At 41.7% G+C, this 19,067-nt stretch overlaps 1 long non-coding RNA gene across 1 annotated transcript; it reads right to left on the bottom strand.

Annotated features, from left to right (window-relative positions):
• Positions 1-776: 776 nt before the first annotated feature.
• LOC123329372 lies at positions 777-13,723 on the bottom strand. Its single transcript, XR_006640055.1, has 5 exons — positions 13,478-13,723; positions 13,209-13,296; positions 2,774-2,984; positions 1,585-1,703; positions 777-891 (listed from the first exon to the last, which is right to left on the bottom strand). It is a non-coding gene; the product is annotated as an uncharacterized LOC123329372 (long non-coding RNA).
• Positions 13,724-19,067: the final 5,344 nt, after the last annotated feature.

Below are 19,067 nucleotides of genomic sequence, written 5' to 3' on the forward strand. Positions count from 1 at the left end.
ATTATTTAGCACCTACAATGTACCAGACTCCTTAGCAAGTGTTGGAGATAAGAAGGTACACAAGAGTTTTCAGTCCTCCCCAGATGTTCTCAAGCTAAAAGTGGTGGAGGGGAGGCAGGTAGCTAGACATCTGTAGTGCCATTTCACAGGGATCATAGGAGTAAAGAGACTGCTCCAAGTGCAGAGCCAGGGTCCTAACACAGCCTGGAGAGCAAGAGTCAGTGAAGACTTTCGTAGAAGGATATACTTTGCTGAGTCATAAACAAAAGGGCACTTAGCAAAACAAACAGAAGAAGGGGTATTCCAGAAAGGGATGGTTTTTCAACCGGAGATGACTGACGGGAGGGAGATGAGAGGGCCAGATGAAAGCCACATTCCTAGGTGGCTTCACTAGAGCCAAGCAAAGCTAGCATTTGGATGGATAAATGACAAGGGGACAGGCAAGGTCATTCTAGTCAGAGAATCTGCATAATCCTTAGAGCCATGAGGGCACTTACCCATGTATGAGTCTCGTATGAGTGGCCAAAAAAATGACCACAAACTTTGTGGCTTCAAACAATAAAAAATGTATTCTCTTACAGATCTAGACACTAGAAGTCCAAGAGCAAGGTTTTTTAAAAGAGCCTTCCTCCCTCCGAAAGTCCTAGAAGAGGATCGCTCTATGCCTCTTCCTATCCTCTGGTGACTCTTGGCAATCCTTGGTGTTCCTTGGCTTGTAGATAGGTCACTCCTCTCTGCTTTCACTTTGTTTCATTGTTTTATATTTAAACTTTTTATTTTCTATTAGGATATAGCTGATTAACAACATTGTGGATTGGTGAATCAGTTCAGTTGTGTTTTGTAAACACTTGTATACGGGAAGGCATTGTTATCTCTTGTGAAAAACCCACACTGGGGAAAAAAAAAAAAGGAAACACTTTTCTGATAGTTTCAGGCAAGCAAATAAGGGAATCGGCCATACATATACATGTATCCATTCTCCCTCCCGCTCCCCTCCCATCCAGGCTGCCACATAACATTGAGTGGAGTTCCCTGTGCTATATAGTAGGTCCTTGCTGGTTATCCATTTTAAACACAGCTGTGTGTACACAACCTCGAACTCCCTACCTATCCCTCCTCCCCATCCTTCCCTCCGTCTGCTTCCACTTTTAAATGGACTTCTTTCCTCTGTGTGTATCTCTGTGTGTTCTTCTTCTTCTTCGAAGAACACCAGTCATTGGGTTTAGGATACACTACAATCCAGTATAACCTCCTCTTAACTAAGCACATCTGCAGAGATTCTATTTCCAAATAAGGTCACATTCTAAGATTCTGGCTGAACATGAATTTTTCAAGGACACTAATCAACTGAGTATAGTTCACCATCTGGCCCTTTGAAAATCCATGTCCATCCCAGATGCAAAATACACTCACCCCATTCCAACATCACCAAACTCCTAATGTATTCCAGTATTAATGCTAAACTCAAAATCTCATCTAAATATCATCAACTCAAAATGTTCCAAATCTCATCATCTAAATCATCTAAATAAGGTATATAAATGAGACTCTGGCACCCTAATGTACCTCTAGCAAGGCACTTACCATGGTGTTCTCATTAAATATTCCATCAAGTTAATTCCTGTCCACATCAAAATTGGCCTGAGACATACCATCCTGCAAAGTAACCCATCCGTGGGCAAAATTTCTCTCCATCTGTAGACCTGTGAAATTACAAAACAAGTTGTCTGCTTCCAAGATATAATGGTGGAACAGGCATAGGACAGAATTCCAATTCCAAAAGGGAGATGATAGAAGGAATAAAAGAGTCACTGATTTAAAACAAATCTAAAACCCAGCAGGGCAAGAATAATTTGGTGGTGCCAGGAAAATACCATGGACAGAGGAGCCTGATGAGCTATAGTCCATGGGGTTACAAACAGTTGTACATGGCTGAGCGAGCAAATATTACTATTACTATTATTATAGGAAATTCACAGAGTTTTCAAAGAAAAATTAATAGGTAAAAATGCCAGCAGCTTTTATTCAAAGGACTGCTAGAGTTAAAAATGAAAAAGAGGCTTTGGGATTGTCCACTGTTTACAGGCAGGAAAGCCTCTTGGCTGCAGAATGAGGTATTTCTTATGGAAAAGAAGGGAGAAATCAGAGGGAGGAGCCAAGTGCCCAGAAAGTAGAGCTCAGAGCTCAGAGAGTGGAGCCAAGAGTCAAAAATAACAATGTACTAAAAATCCATTCAACAAATGTCTGGGACCAGAACTGGGCCCTAATCAGGAATGTGTCCCTGGCCTCAGAGTATGGAAATATGATCGCATGGACCATCTGGACTTCAGAATTGCTGTGGGCTTACAACTGCTAAGTACCTCCCATCCCTCGCTGTTTCAGTAGGAGTGCTTATATTTTATTCCTCTGCATGGTTATATGATGGGGGTGGGCACATACCTTTATATAACTCGGATCACAAGAAGGCTCAGCAGAGAATGGATCTCTTGGAGATGGTGCAGAGCAATGCTCACTTTCAGGACTAAGGTGTTTATTAACCTTATTCCAATTAAGAGAAGCCCCATCCTCATTTAGAGCTAACACAGATCATGAGATACTAGGTTTTAAGCCTGGATCTTATCTAGTTGGGAGGACAATTTTGAAGGTCCTGAGATTGAGATAAACTTAAATTGATTATGGGAAAATGTGAATATTTTGTAACCATAGCACAGGTTCTGGTAGATTTCAAAAAATGACCACAAATTCCTCTTATTTCAATATGCCCTGCCCCTACCTTTGAGATGTGACATTGTGGCTCCCCTCATCAAGAGATGTGTCCATTTCTTCAATATTTGAATCTGTTATGGCCTTATGATTTGCTTCAGTAGACTTGCAGTGGTAAGGCCATGATGGGAGTTCCAAGCCAAGATCTCAGAGGTCCTGACAGCCTCTCTACTTGGTTCTGTGCTGCCCCGAGACTGTCATGGGAACACGTCTGAGCTAACCTGCGGGAGAGGCCATCTGAATGAGGACAGAGATACGGCAACCAACAGCCGACACCAAACACCCGACATGAATTTGAGACTGAGCCATCAGATGGTTACAAGCAAGTGAGGGCTGCCAGGCGAGGCCAGTAAACACTCTGCCCAGGTGCACCCAGCCCAAACTGCTAAGCTGACTTTGCACAAGATAAATGGCTCTTATAAGATGAAACATTTCAGGATGCTTTGTTATGTAGCATTAGATAACTAAGACACTAAAAAATGTTTATGCAAGTAGAATCATTTGAAAAACACTAAGGAAAAATAATAGAATTCTATATCACCAAAACTACCATTGAATAGAAAAGCCCGTAATCACTTTTTTAAATCCAGATACATATCAGAACTATCTTGGAATTTTTTGAAAAATACGAATGTTCAGGTATTGCATTTTTTTCACCAGAGCTCCAGATATGTTTCTAATGAACAGCCATGTTTAAAAACAACTGGAGTATATGAGGGTCTTTTACTTTTATCTGTTTTTTTTTACTTTTTCTATTTCATATTAAATGCTCCCATTTCATTTATGTTTTCCAATTTCTCCATCTCTTCTCTTATTTTTTGATGTTCTCTCTTAAGACCTTATCAAGTCTTAATACACACACCAATATAAATATTAATACAAATATCAATACATATTATCAAATAATATGTATAATATATATATTTTAGAAAACATGAATTTTTGTCTAACTAAAAAATAGATAACATTTTGATTCCACTTGTTTGACTTGGCGTGAGTAGAATGCTACAGTTCTAATTTTAAAAAATATGTATGTAATAAGCAACAAAGGTTTACCGTATAGCACAGGGAACTATAGTCAATATCTTGTAATAACTTATAATGGAAAACAATTTCAAAAATAATATATGTATATATGTATAACTGAACAAAAAAATCTATTTTTTGAAATTTAGTATTGTTTATCTTTTTGCCAGTTTTCCTAAATGTCCTATGGACATCTAATAAGGATGTATGAGATACAAAATTTTAAATATATTTGTGTAGGATATAAGATTAGTATAAATAGATATCTATTATGTTTAAATTATTAGTGACATCATTCAAGATGCTCTTATTCTTATTTTTTCTGCATTTAATAAAAGAAGCTCAGAGGAATGTTACTATGTCTCACTATGACTATATTTCTTTTTTCTTTTCCCTTATAGTGCTTGTGATTTTTGCTTTATGTACCTTTGTTTCTTACTTGTTAGATGTCTAATGGTTTATGATATCTATCTTCTTTGTGAACTGTACCTTTTATCATTAAACTATTCATTTTCGTTTCATTTACAAATAAATTAATTTTAAAAAGTTCAAAACAATGAAATTTCACAAGGGTGAATAACTTAATCAGGGTTCTATACTCGTCTTTGCTTACTTGGATTTGAAATGGAGTTATCTGTCTCTCAAAAACACATTAAATGCCTTGTGTCTGAGAAAGGGAACTAACATACAGAAATAATCAGCTTCAGAACCAGTCATACCTGGAATCCAACCCCAAATTATCCAATAACCATGTTAGCATGTCAGAGTGAGCTTTCAACTCAATGTCCACAAGTTAATCACAAGACCTTACTTCTCTAAATGGTAAACTATCTTGGTGGTGAAATGTCCAGGTAAAACTATGGTCTCATTATTATAAATGATAGATTGCATTTCAGGGGATTAGACAGGTGACAATGAGATTGGACCAGAAACCTGGTTTAGAAGGTAGGAGTACAGCTGGATGACTTTGTTAGCTCAATGCAAATTAGCAAAAGTTCAAACTATATCACTGAAAAGTCGTGTGGACTTCACTGGCAGTCAGCGGTTAAGACCTCATGCTTCCAGTGCAGGAGGGCAAGGTGCAGATTTGGTCCCTGGTCAGGGAAATAACGGAGAAGGCGATGGCACCCCACTGCAGTACTCTTGCCTGGAAAATCCCATGGATGGAGGAGCCTGGTTGGCTGCAGTCCATGGGATGGCTGAGGGTCAGACACGACTGAGCGACTTCACTTTCAGTTTTCACTTTTATGCTTTGGAGAAGGAAATGGCAACCCACTCCAGTGTTCTTGCCTGGAGAATCCCAGGGACAGGGGAGCCTGGTGGGCTGCCATCTATGGGGTCGCACAGAGTCGGACATGACTGAAGTGACTTAGCAGCAGCAGCACAGAAATAAAATCCCACATGCTGCATGGCATGGCTAAAAAAATGAAAAAGAAAAAAATCTGTATGTTATTTTTCTAGAATGATGAGCCAGGAAGTCCATCTTAGGTGTCTCTGTATGTTTGACTCCTAGAATGTTGAAGACTTTTGATAAAAGAGTCAAAATGCATACTGTCAAATGAATAAATTATTTTAGAACATTATTTTTTTTTTGCTCTGAACTTTAGTCTCCTTATCTTTAAGTCATCTGTAGTGTGAAGAAGTCATGACAATAATTTGAAGTTAGAGATAATGACTGCTAACTCACAGATATACGATAATGATTAAAGCAGTATATGCAGTATTTGTTGTTATTGTTGTTTAGTCTCTAAGTCATGTCCAGCTCTTTTGCAACTGCATGGACTGTAGCCTGCCAGGCTCTGTTGTCCATGGGATTTCCAGGCAAGAACACCAGAATGGGTTGTCATTTCCTTCTCCAGGAAATCTTCCTGACCCAGGGACCAAGCTTGTGTCTCCTGCCTTGGCAGGCGAATTCTTCACCACTGAGCCACCAGGGAAGCCCACATACAGTATATATAGTGCCTAAAAAGCAATCATTGTATAATACATGTTAGTTGACTGTCCACGAGTCCATTATGGTTCCATGTCTTTTTGCATTTCCTATCTACATAGAATCTTCATTTAGAATCTCTTGTTTGACTTTGAATAGGGACCATTTCGATTTTCTGTCAGTTTTTCTACCTTGGTCTGATTCGTTAGTATTAACAGCAGTGACCCCTGACATGTCAAAGAGTTCACATTAATGACAATGGGTCTTAATTATAGAAGCCAAGGTTACAGTTGTTACTTCTGGGGGTAATTTCCATTCCTAAGTTCATTAAACTCTTAAAAGTGGAAAGGTCAATAGTGATTTATTCTAGTGACAGCGAACTCGATAGCAATCCTGTACAAACAATCCTTCTGTCTTGACATATGGCGAGACTAATAGCTAATAAAGCTAACTTCATAAGGCAGCAAGCTGCCTACTTGGATTCTTTTGGGAAAGCCCAGGGTTATATAAAAAGAGGGCATCCCAAGGCCCTCCACTCAGGTGAAGAAGTTGAGAAGCAGCAGCAACATGAGGCTGGACCACTCTATGTCCCAGCACGTAGAACACTGCTGGGGTAATGTGCCAAATGCATGAACATCCGAAGCCCCAGGTTTTGTCATGGTGTTGCTTCATATAGACAAAAAATGTGGCTTAGTCTCTAAGCCATGTCCAACCCTTTCTGACCCCATGGGATGCAGCCTGCCAGGTTCCTCTGTCCACGGGACTTCCCAGGCAAGGATACTGGAGTGAACTGCCATTTCCTTCTCCAGGGGATCTTCCCGACCCAGGGATCAAACCTGAGTCTCCTGCATTGGCAGGTGGATTCTTTACTGAGCCACCAAGGAAGCCCTGGCAAAAAACAGAAAATCAAAAAAGGTGACCCTTAGATAGGGGAAAGGCTGGTGGCAGGACACAAGCAAGATGCTTCATGGGCACAATCTTTGAAGAGCAGAGATTCTGAGAGAAAGGGCATCCAGACAGGCTTTGGCCCTGGCCTCATCCATCACTGGTGAGAGAAGATGCTGTAACAAAGGCATGTTTTTGGAGTCAGGCTTCATTTTTCCCACCTTGTTATGTGTTATGGCCTGAGGTCGTCACAGCAAGGGGAAGGGTCTGGGAAAATAACCTCAGTACAGTCAGAAATGTTCCCATTGTCTTGTATGAGCTATGTAGACAAATACAAGTTAAGTTGTCTGAAGATTTCCCGTCTCAGACATCCAAGATCTGAAACAGCAATGGCGTAAAGACCATTAGTCTCTTGTCTGTCCTGGAAATAAGTCATCTCATCTCTCTCTTTCCAAACGCCTTCATGCACAAGGCAGAGGTCTTTGTCCTCCTTTCCTCCCTCCTTCCTTTCCTCCCACTCCCCTTTTTCCTTCTCCTCACCCTCCCCTCCTCTTGCTCCTTCTCCTCCTTCTCCCTGTCCTCTCCCCCCTCTTCTTTTATTCACTCATCAAACGTACATCGAAATTCTACTGTGTGCCAAGCAGTGTCCTAAACAAAGGAAATAGGAATTACCTTTCTCCGTATTATTTCAGAAGTTTACATTCTACTAGGTTAGGGAACTAAAACAGATAAAGAGATAAATGCCATGAAATAACTATTTTAAAAATGCACAAAAGAAGTTCAGATAGAGAATTAGTCTGAGAGACACTTTATACAGGGTAGTCTGGGGAGACCCCTCTCTGGAAATAACATGGAAACTGAAACTTAAAATACAAGAAAGAACAGGTGATATGAAGGGTAAGGAAATGGGATTTATACAAAGGGATGGCAACAATAATGCTCCAAAAATGAGAAATATAGTCGTATTTAATTAAATTAAGGAGTTTGGAACAAAGTAAACAAAGGAGATAATGGGGGGAAAAGTTGTTTAAGGAATACATTGGGAACCAATCACATAGAAATATATTGTCAGAGAAAAAGCACTTTTATGGAAAAAAAAAAAAAGCATAATAGGAAACCAATGGAGAATAGAGGAGTCAGAAGAGTGACCGTGTATGACTTTGTTTTAGAGACACTCTTACAGCTGTAGGGGTGTAATGGGTTTTAGGTAGGTAAGAGTCGAAATAGGGCAATTAGCTGGCAGGATATTATAGTATTCCAGCAGGAGGTCATGGTGGTTTAGAAAACATGGTATTGTTACACAAAGATAAATGAAGGGATTCAAGAGTTTGCTGAGAGACTGGTTATGAGTGAAGGAGAAAAAGAACCAGGAAATACTCACTTTATTCACTGTGATCAGTGATCTCTGCTCATCTCAAAATAAGTGTAGCAATGCTTTATTAAGAATCCGTACAGAAAATAGGAGCCTATTCAAATATGCATGGTTGAGGATTCTGCTAAGATATAATACATGTGTGTGATTGACATGAGCATCCAGAATTTCATTATTTTTGAGGACAAATATACAGAAAAAAATGTGTTCTGATCCACTGGTCTGTGTTTGGAATTTTTCAGGGTAGCTAAGCCAGAAAGTGATTGAAGCTAAGGAAGTGAAAAGAGCTAATAGGAAAAGACTGTGCAGATGGGCAGCCCTGGGTTTCAGGCAAGGGAGGAAGGAGCAGGCATCCAGGAGGAGGTGGTGTAGGAACGAGGGGTGTGACATGGCGGGCCTGGGTGTCTCAGCACAGGCGTTGTGGGTGAGGAGGGAGGTGAGGGCTGGGGCAGACAACTAGGGAGGGAGGGAGACTGGTTTAACATTTCGGTAATAGTAGTGCTAGATGACCGCAGACTTTAAGGTTCAAGGGGGAGAAGGTAGCCCAAACAAAGGGGAGTCTCCTTCACTGCGGTTGGAAGTCAAGAACACAGAGTTGATCCAAGAGCTGCGTGACACGTTTTGACACCACTTCGGACATGGACTTGAAGGTGTGAAGAATATATACTATTCTTTTGCTCTTAATAGGGGCCCAGAAAGTAAATGTGGATTTGGAGTTTTGCAAAGATTCTTTTTTGATGCCGACCATTTTTAAAGTCTTTACTGAATTGTTTACAATATTGCTTCTGTTTTATGTTTTGATTTTTTGGCTCCAAGTCATGTGGGATCTTCGCTCCCCAAACAGGGCTTGAACAAGCAGCCCCTTCATTGGAAGGCAAAGTCTTAACCACTGGACTTCTGGGAAAATCCCTCAAAAAGTAATCATTACAGTGACTTAAATTTAGGTCTCTAACATGTGTATCTCTAATTTTCTTGAAGAGATCTCTAGTCTTCCCCATTCTGTTGTTTTCCTCTATTTCTTTGCATTGATTGCTGAGGAAGGCTTTCTTATCTCTTCTTGCTATTCTTTGGAACTCTACATTCAGATGCTTATATCTTTCCTTTTCTCCTTTGCTTTTCACTTCTCTTCTTTTCACAGCTATTTGTAAGGCCTCCCCAGACAGCCATTTTGCTTTTTTGCATTTCTTTTCCATGGGGATGGTCTTGATCCCTGTCTCCTGTACAATGTCACGAACCTCATTCCATAGTTCATCAGGCACTCTATCAGATCTAGTCCCTTAAATCTATTTCTCACTTCCACTGTATAATCATAAGGGATTTGATTTAGGTCATACCTGAATGGTCTAATGGTTTTCCCTACTTTCTTCAATTTAACTCTGAATTTGGCAATAAGGAGTTCATGATCTGACCCACAGTCAGCTCCTGGTCTTGTTTTTGTTGACTGTATAGAGCTTCTCCATCTTTGGCTGCAAAGAATATAATCAATCTGATTTTGGTGTTGACCATCTGGTGATGTCCATGTGTAGTCTTCTCTTGTGTTGTTGGAAGAGGGTTTTTGCTATGACCAGTGTGTTCTCTTGGCAAAACTCTATTAGCCTTTGCCCTGCTTCATTCCATATTCCAAGGCCAAATTTGCCTGTTACTCCAGCTGTTTCTAGACTTCCTACTTATGCATTCCAGTCCCCTATAATGAAAAGGACATCTTTTTTGGGTGTTAGTTCTAAAAGGTCTTGTAGGTCTTCATAGAACCATTCAACTTCAGCTTCTTCAGCATTACTAGTTGGGGCATAGACTTGGATTACTGTAATATTGAATGGTTTGCCTTGGAAATGAACAGAGATCATTCTGTCATTTTTGAAATTGCATCCAAGTACTGCATTTCTAACTCTTTTGTTGACCGTGATGGCTACTCCATTTCTTCTGAGGGATTCCCGCCCGCAGGAGTAGATATAATGGTCATCTGAGTTAAATTCACCCATTCCAGTCCATTTTAGTTCGCTGATTCCTAGAATGTCGACGTTCATTCTTGCCATCTCTTGTTTGACCACTTCCAATTTGCCTTGATTCATGGACCTGACATTCCAGGTTCATTTCATGCAAAGATGGGCTCGATAAAGGACAGAAATGGTATGGACCTAACAGAAGCAGAAGATATTAAGAAGAGGTGGCAAGAATACACAGAAGAACTGTACAAAAAAGATCTTCATGACACAGATAATCACAATGGTGTGATCACTGACCTAGAGCCAGACATTCTGGAATGTGAAGTCAAGTAGGCCGTAGAAAGCATCACTATGAACAAAGCTAGTGGAGGTGATGGAATTCCAGTTGAGCTATTTCATGTCCTGGAAGATGATGCTGTGATGTGCTGCACTCAATATGCCAGCAAATTCGGAAAACTCAGCAGTGGCCACAGGACTGGAAAAGGTCAGTTTTCATTCCAATCCCAAAGAAAGGCAATGCCAAAGAATGTTCAAACTACCACACAATTGCACTCATCTCACACTCTAGTAAAATAATGCTCAAAATTCTCCAAGCCAGGCTTCAGCAATACATGAACCATGAACTTCCAGATGTTCAAGCTGGTTTGAGAAAAGGCAGAGGCACCAAAGATCAAATTGCTGACATCCGCTGGATCATCGAAAAGCAAGAGAGTTCCAGAAAAACATCTATTTCTGCTTTATTGACTATGCCAAAGCCTTTGACTGTGTGGATCACAATCAACTGTGGGAAATTCTGAAAGAGATGGGAATACCAGACCACCTGACCTGCCTCTTGAGAAATTTGTATGCAGGTCAGGAAGCAACAGTTAGAACTGGACATGGAACAACAGACTGGTTCCAAATAGGAAAAGGAGTACATCAAGGCTGTATATTGTCACCCTGTTTATTTAACTTATATACAGAGTACATCATGAGAAATGCTGGGCTGGAAGAAGCACAAGCTGGAATCAAGATTGCCTGGAGAAATATTAATAACCTCAGATATGCAGGTGACACCACCCTTATGGCAGAAAGTGAAGAAGAACTAAAAAGCGTCTTGATGAAGGTGAAAGAGGAGAGTAAAAAGTTGGCTTAAAACTCAACATTCAGAAAACGAAGATCATGGCATCTGGTCCCACCACTTCATGGCAAATAGATGGGGAAACAGTGTCAGACTTTATTTTGGGGGGCTCCAAAATCCCTGCAGATGGTGACTGCAGCCATGAAATTAAAAGACGCTTACTCCTTGGAAGGAAAGTTATGACCAACCTAGGTAGCATATTCAAAAGCAGAGACATTACTTTGCCAACAAAGGTCCGTCTAGTCAAGGCTATGGTTTTTCCAGTGGTCATGTATGGATGTGAGAGTTGGACTGTGAAGAAGGCTGAATGCCGAAGCATTGATGCTTTGAACTGTGGTGTTGGAGAAGACTCTTGAGAGTCCCTTGGACTGCAAGGAGATCCAACCAGTCCATTCTGAAGGAGATCAGCCCTGGGATTTCTTTGGAAGGATTGAGGCTACAGCTGAAACTCCAGTACTACGGCCACCTCATGCGAAGAGTTGACTCATTGGAAAAGACTCTGATGCTGGGAGGGATTGGGAGCAGGAGAAGGGGACAACAGAGGATGAGATGGCTGGATGGCATCACTGACTCGATGGACCTGAGTCTGAGTGAACTCTGGGAGTTGGTGATGAAAAGGGAGGCATGGCGTGCTGCGATTCATGGGGTTGCAAAGAGTCGGACAGGACTGAGCGACTGAACTGAACTGAACATATATATATTTGTTTTTCTCCAATAACGTTTTTCCTGCTTCTATGGCTATTCCAGCCAGATTATTTTGAGGGCATTTTAAAAGATTTTGAAAATACCACAGAGAATATAATGGAACACAAATATTATTGTCCATGGCTTACCACTCCCAAACTGATATCATATATTGAAGTATTATGTCCTCACCTCATTACCAGTTAATTGAATTAAAACTAAATTTGTATTTATGCTGTGTAGTTAGGAATTACAGGTAAGGGACAGGAACATCCTCATTATTGGCCATCTGTTTGTAAGAAAATAGCAGGAGCAAAATTCCCAGGAATGCTTGTGCTGAGTGTGCATACACACACATGGAATATGAGTGTTGAAAGGACACCCTTGCTGCGTAGAAAAATAAATGTGGGCTCAGGAATTAAAAAGTCACACAACCGTTAATAGTTCATAATAGACCTGGGCTAGAACCCTGATTTGTCAGCCACCGTACATGCAATGCCAGTCCAGCTTTGATGCACGATACTGGATGCTTGGGGCTGGTGCACTGGGACGACCCAGAGGGATGGTATGGGGAGGGAGGAGGGAGGAGGGTTCAGGATGGGGAACACATGTATATCTGTGGCGGATTCATTTTGATATTTGGCAAAACTAATACATTATGTAAAGTTTAAAAATAAAATAAAATTTAAAAAATAAAATAAAATAAAGTGTCCAAAGAGATCTCTGCCCTCCTGGGCATGTGCAGTAATGACTGACAGGTGAGTAAGCAGCCAGCCTTGTGAGTGGGTGAACCAAGGATTTAGAAGACCCTGTTCTTTCTGGAGAAGAGCATCACTGTACTGAAAAATAAGTCCCTCTGTTCTACTCTGAGAACAATGTTCCTTTTCAATGAAGGTCAAGGTCAATGCCCCTTATTTATCTTAGTTTTCCTCTTAAAAAATTCAAATAGTATCTCATTTTTCCTCTCTTGATCTTATCTAGCTTTTTTTAAGGTCATTGGCATACCATTATGATTGGCATCAATGTGTACCAATTGTCAGGTAAGCCAGTGAATGATGTCCCTAGCTTCCTGACTGGCAAAAAGGAGTTAAGGTACTTGCCCAAGGTAATAACAAAGCCAGAGTCCAGCCAAGGAGTATGGTCAACTAAGCCATGCACTTATCAGCACAAACAAGGCATGTAAACAGTGATAAAAAGATAAAAAGATGGAAAGACAAAATAATCGATGGTGAGTTTTACAGCCGCAGAGGAGAGTAAATAAAGTTTCCGCATAAGTATTCATTCGTGCTTGCATTGCGTTCTCATTCATCTCATAACTCTTTTTTTAATCACCCACTATGTGTTTGGCTTGGGGAGATCTGATATAATGGCAGTGCAGGCAGTCACACCTTTGGCTCAAGTCCCTGCCATGTGACCTTGAGGAAACCACTCCCCACGTACAGGGTTCATTCTCCGTATCTGGAAAGCAAAACCAATGGCTCTTACCTCTTGGAACCACAGCGATAATTGCAGTGTCGCAGATGAGTGCAGCGATGGGGCAAATATTTCGCACGAACTCCAGGGCAGTGCTGTGCTGGAAAGATGAATACAGAATTGTTGCTATCATTAGAACTACACAAAATAAAACACACATTTCTTGTTCTCAAGGCGTTTAGTCTTGTAGAGAGGTTGGATGCCCACGTACTCAAGGAGTAGCACTCGAAACGCCTTAGAGGTGACAGACTAACGAACATGCAAACGCAAGAGAGACTCACCTTGGTTAGTCTGATTCTAGAGGGTGTCAAGGCGCTTGTGGTCTCAAGAAAGACCTTGAAGGAGAAGTAGAAAGTTAACTGGCAGAGATAAAAAGGACAGGCACAGCAGGCAGAAGGAATGAAATAAATCAAAGCTGAGGAATGAGAAAAGGGAGCTGGCAAGCTATTCACAAATTGACAAGGCTGCTTCCAATAGAATATGCATCTCATGAGGTTGATGCTACGTCTGATGAGGGAGGTCGGGAGAAGAACACAGATTCTCCAAGTTAGGCAGAGTGAAAAGCCCTGGGCACCAGGCCTGCTCCCATTGTTCACTTCTACCTCTCCGGCTCCCTCCCAGCGAAGGCAGCTGTCTAGAGGTAAATTGTGTTCGGGGCCCTGTGTCTCGTTCTTCTGATTTATTGGTTCAGTCTTCCAGCAGGGTGAGAATACAGAGTGTGCTGGCTGGCACATACGTGGGGAATTTATGTTGCATAGCTAAACATCATGTCTGTCTATCTCTTCCCAGTAATCTCTGATAATACCCAAATGGGCTTTTTATTTTAAACATCTGGACAACCTTATGGTGGTTGAGAATTAAGGTGCTGAGTGAAGAAAACAGCGCAGTCATAAAGTCTGTCGGATAAACAAAGCTTTCTTTGGAACATTAACTCCTTTACTGAGAAATCTTCTCTGTTCCTCAAAACACACTTAGTAACTTTACGTCTTCATCTCCAGGTAGCACTTTGCTCCTGCAAATACTCTCATGGCATTTAATGGAGTCATTAAGGTAGGAAACTATGAGATATTAGCATAAAAAGAACATTGCCAGAAAAGAGATGCAAAAGGCCCTCTCTCATATGCACTCTTTCTCCTCCCGATTTGGCGTTTGCTTTTGTTTTATAACAGCAGAAATTCCCATCGTGGGTGGTGGTAATTTTCGCTAGATAATAACTCTGTCGACACGTCATAAATTGGCAAGAGGTGTGTAACTCAGGGAAGGGGGAGAAGCTGGAATGGAGAATAATCAAGTAGTGCTGTTTGATTTTTAATACAAACAGTTGTTCAATAAACAGAGGCCGTGTTTCCTCTTCTTTCTCTGAGATCTCAAGGGTTTCTTCTCGCCTTAAAGTGATGAGAAGGTCTGATGGTATGTGTGATCTTTGACAGCTCTGAGCCTTAGCGAATGCCCTGCCATCTGTTCAGTGCCCATAAGGCTGGTCCAGGCATTTCTGGCCGGTGACCATCTTCTCACTCTCCAAGATTCAGCTCCCCTCTTCTCTAGAGCGTGAACTTAGCTGATTCCCATAAGGTAGAGCTGGAAGCTTGCTTCTCTGAATGACCACAAAACCACGGCTGCTTCTCATCAGGTTTGTCATTGCCTTTACAAGCATATGTCCCCTACTGGACTGTGACCCACAAGCATAGCTAGGTGTGGTTGCTGGGGATTTTTGAATTCTTTATCACTGGTTCAGGTCCCAAGTGCAGGGCTGAGAACAGAGTTTGACATTTAACATATTAATATATCTTTGGTTTTGTTTTCTATTGGTCCATAACAGATTAGCACAAACTTTACAGCTTAAACTAACATACATAATCTCAGTGTTCAAGGGTGAAAGGTGTAGGCATGGAGTTATGTCCTCTGTTTTGAGTCTCCCCAGCTATTATCTCAGAGGAGGCAATGGCACCCCACTCCAGTACCCTTGCCTGGAAAATCCCATGGATGGAGGAACCTGGAAGGCTGCAGTCCATGGGGTCGCTGAGGGTTGGACATGACTGAGCGACTTCACTTTCACTTTTCACTTTCATGCATTGGAGAAGGAAATGGCAACCCACTCCAGTGGTCTTGCCTGGAGAATCCCAGGGACAGGGGAGCCTGGTGGGCTGCCGTCTATGGGGTCACACAGAGTAGGACACAACTGAAGTGACTCAGCAGCAGCAGCAGCTATTATCTAGGGCTGGTGACTCATCAGAGCCTCCACTGAAGGGGCACTTACTTCCAATCCCACCCCTCACCCTGGTATTGTTGGCAGAATTAATTTCCTTATATCTGTAAGACTTACGGATCTTATAAGAGAAAAAAGATCACTTTTTTTTCCTCAAATCTGTCAAGGAAAAAAAGACTCCAGAGAGAACTGGGTAACAAGTCATAGTCTAATTTGAATACCTTTTATTTCTTTTTCTTATCTGATTGCTGTAGCTAAGACTTCCAGTACTATGTTGAATAGAAGTGGTGAGGGGACAAACCACAGTCTTACATACACAGCATAATCACGAGAGTGGTGCCTTGCCATCTCTGTGCAATCTATTGGTTAAAATCAAGTAATCCCATCCTGGGATTACACCAAGGTATGACTACCAGAAAGTGAGATCAGAGGGGTCCCTCCAGTGTCTGTCTACCACTCAATTTGTTTAAGAAATCCCTCACACAAGCCACTTTGTTTCTCCTAATCATAGCATCATTGAACTTGATGTTTCTATATGTCATAACTTTCAGGTATTTAAGGTTCAATACCAGCTGGTATTTCACAAGTCCTTACAGGGCAGACTTAATGTCTTTCCTATTTAGCAGTATATTCATAGTACCTAGCAAGGGCTTAACATAGGCTGGGTGTTTGACGTTATGTCTCAAATGACTGAATTCTTTAATTGCAGAGAGAGTATCTGAGAGAGCTCAGTCCTTGCTGTGAGCCACAGGCTGTGAGCCTTGCCTTTCTTTATGGGATAGTTCCTTCCCATATTCTGTAAGTGTTGGCTTAGGAATGAATAAAACATCCACAGTTATATCCCATGCCTGTAACCAATTTCTTTATGTATTCAGACCTCTTCTTTACAGCAGCTCTGCATGGGCAAGTTCCAAAATAGAAGATTTTTGCCTCCGGTCAGAAAGCCTGGAGTTATTCAAACATGAAATAGCAGAAATAAAAGATAGTTGAAGACACACCAACGTCCCTGCAGACTCTCTTTGGGTGCTTGTAACTGCCCGCCCTCACGCTTCCATCCCCTCTTCACTCTCCGTTTTGATTCCATTCTACCTGGAATGGCACACAGTTCTTGATTTTCCAGAAGCTCTGATCCATTCTTCTCTCTCTTGATTCCCTTCGACCACCTTTCCCGTGATCCTGACATCCAGTCTCTCTAATCTCAGTCACGTTTGAGTTGTTTTCACGCCCAGAAATGCCCACAAGTGAGCACTTACCTGCCCCAGATCTGGCTGCATTTTGCCACGATCCCAGCGATGCCTGTGATAACATAAGCAGGTCTGGTAGCTCCAAATTTGGGGGCTCCTCTGGACTAGCATCACCTCTTTCAAAGATTTTATATGTGAAGACACAGTATGCTCCAAGAAATTGAACACAAAATATACGCCAAGCACAGAGAACGTGTAAGCCTGAAGTTGTATATTGATATTGGGTGAAATATATTTCAAAATCAGAAATGTTAACAAATGAAAAATAAAAGCTTTGTGAGTCAGGCAGGGGGGTGATATTATCACCCTTCCTATGTGACAAAAGAGAAGACTCAGACTTCTGAGGCTGAGTCTTATTTAAGAATCTTGACTTTGTCATGAAAGGAATGAAACTGTGCCATTTGCAGAGATGTGGATGGACCTAGAGACTGGAATACAGAGGGAAGAAAGTCAGAGAAAAACAAGTATCGTATATTCATACATATATGTGGAATCTAGAAAAATGGTACAGATAAACCTATTTGCAGGGCAGAAATAGAGACACAGATGTAGAGAAGGGGGGAAAGGTGGGCTGGGATGAATTGGGAGACTGGGATTGACATACGCACACTACTAGCCATAAAATGGACAACTAGTGAGAACCTACAAAAGAGAGTGTTTGGCTTAGAACAGTCTCCTGACCAAGTCACAGCTTCTTAAGTGTAGAGATTCTACTTGTGTGAACATCTCTCTGTCATGTCCAACTCTTTGCGACCCCACGGACTATACAGTCCGTGGAATTCTCCAGGCCAGAATACTGGAGTGGGTAGCTGTTCCCTTCTCCAGGGGACCTTCGCAACCCAGGGATCAAACCCATGTCTCCTGCATTGCAGGCGGATTCCTCACCAGCTGAGCTACCAGGGAAGCCCAAGAGTCTGCTTATAAGCCTCCATATAGTGAAAGTACTCCACAATGACTGTTGAATGGATTATTGATTTCCAGTGATCAGAGCAGGTATCATAACCCACTGACACATTTTCCAAATTGCCATTCACAGTATACAATGTGCATATGTCACTTCAGTGCACAGCTAATGTTTCATCTTTTCAGAACCTAGACTAGCATCTCCTCTTTCAAAGATGTTATATGTAAAGACACAATATGCTTCAGGCAATTGGACAGAAAATATATGCCAAGCACAGAGAAAGTGTAAGCCTGAAGTTGTATGTTAATATCAGGTGAAATGTATGTTTGTTTTCTTGGAACTCCCTCCACCCACCAGCCACATGGTTCCTCTAGAAACTGGTGTCTGTCCGGCATGACACAACGCTGGCCACTCATGATTAACCAGTGATGTGTGTGTGACATAGTGAGGTCCTCTACTTTTCTTTACCTCATGATTTTGAAACTAAAGGTAAGCCAGACTCATTCATCGGGTGCCTGAAGCTGTAATGTGTAAAACTCAGGTACTGCTGACAGCCATGATTATCCAAATTTGACTTGGCCCCTGGAGGGAGCTGTGCAAGAGAGAGAGAGCAAAGAATTCAAAAAGAGAGGAAAAGAGAAGAAGACAAAGCATTTGGATAAATTCAAGCCCCTGGTTTCAGTTGATTCCTGAAACCGCCTGCATGCCCATTCTTGGTTCATTTGCAAACCCTGAATACACTACAAATGAGTCTCTTCTGGGCTTAAGTCGCTTCCTGTTGTTTTTTCTACTTTTGAACTGTGGTGTTGGAGAAGACTCTTGAGAGTCCCTTGGACTGCAAGGAGATCCAACCACTCCATTCTGAAGGAGATCAGCCCTGGGGTTTCTTTGGAAGGAATGATGCTAAAGCTGAAACTCCAGTACTATGGCCACCTCATGTGAAGAGTTGACTCATTGGAGAAGACTCTGATGCTGGGAGGGATTGGGGGCAGGAGGAGAAGGGGACGACAGAGGATGAGATGGCTGGATGGCATCACTGACTCGATGAACGTGAGTCTGAGTGAACTCTGGGAATTGGTGATGGACAGGGAGGCCTGACATGCTGCGATTCATGGGGTCCCAAAGAGTCAGACGTGACTGAGCGACTGAACTGAACTGATCTGAACCGATACACATAGATACAAAACAGGAACAGACTCACAGACTTTGAGAACAAACTTACGGTTACGGGGGCAGGAAGTGGGGAAGGATGAGGGAAAGGGATAGGGAGTTTGGGATGAACATGCACACACTGCTCCATTTAAAATGGATAATCAACAAGGACCTGCTGAACAGCATGGGCAGCTCTGCTCAGTGTTATATGGCAGCCTGGATGCGAGGGGAGGGACAGGGAGAATGGGTGCATGTATACTCACGGCTGAGTCCCTTGCCTGTCCACCTGAAATTAGCACAATGTTGTTAACTGGCTATATAAAATAAATAAAACTCCAGTATTAAATAAAATTCCAATATAAAAT

Source organism: Bubalus bubalis, chromosome 15 (assembly GCF_019923935.1).
Source record: "Bubalus bubalis isolate 160015118507 breed Murrah chromosome 15, NDDB_SH_1, whole genome shotgun sequence".
NCBI classification, from domain to species: domain Eukaryota; kingdom Metazoa; phylum Chordata; class Mammalia; order Artiodactyla; family Bovidae; genus Bubalus; species Bubalus bubalis.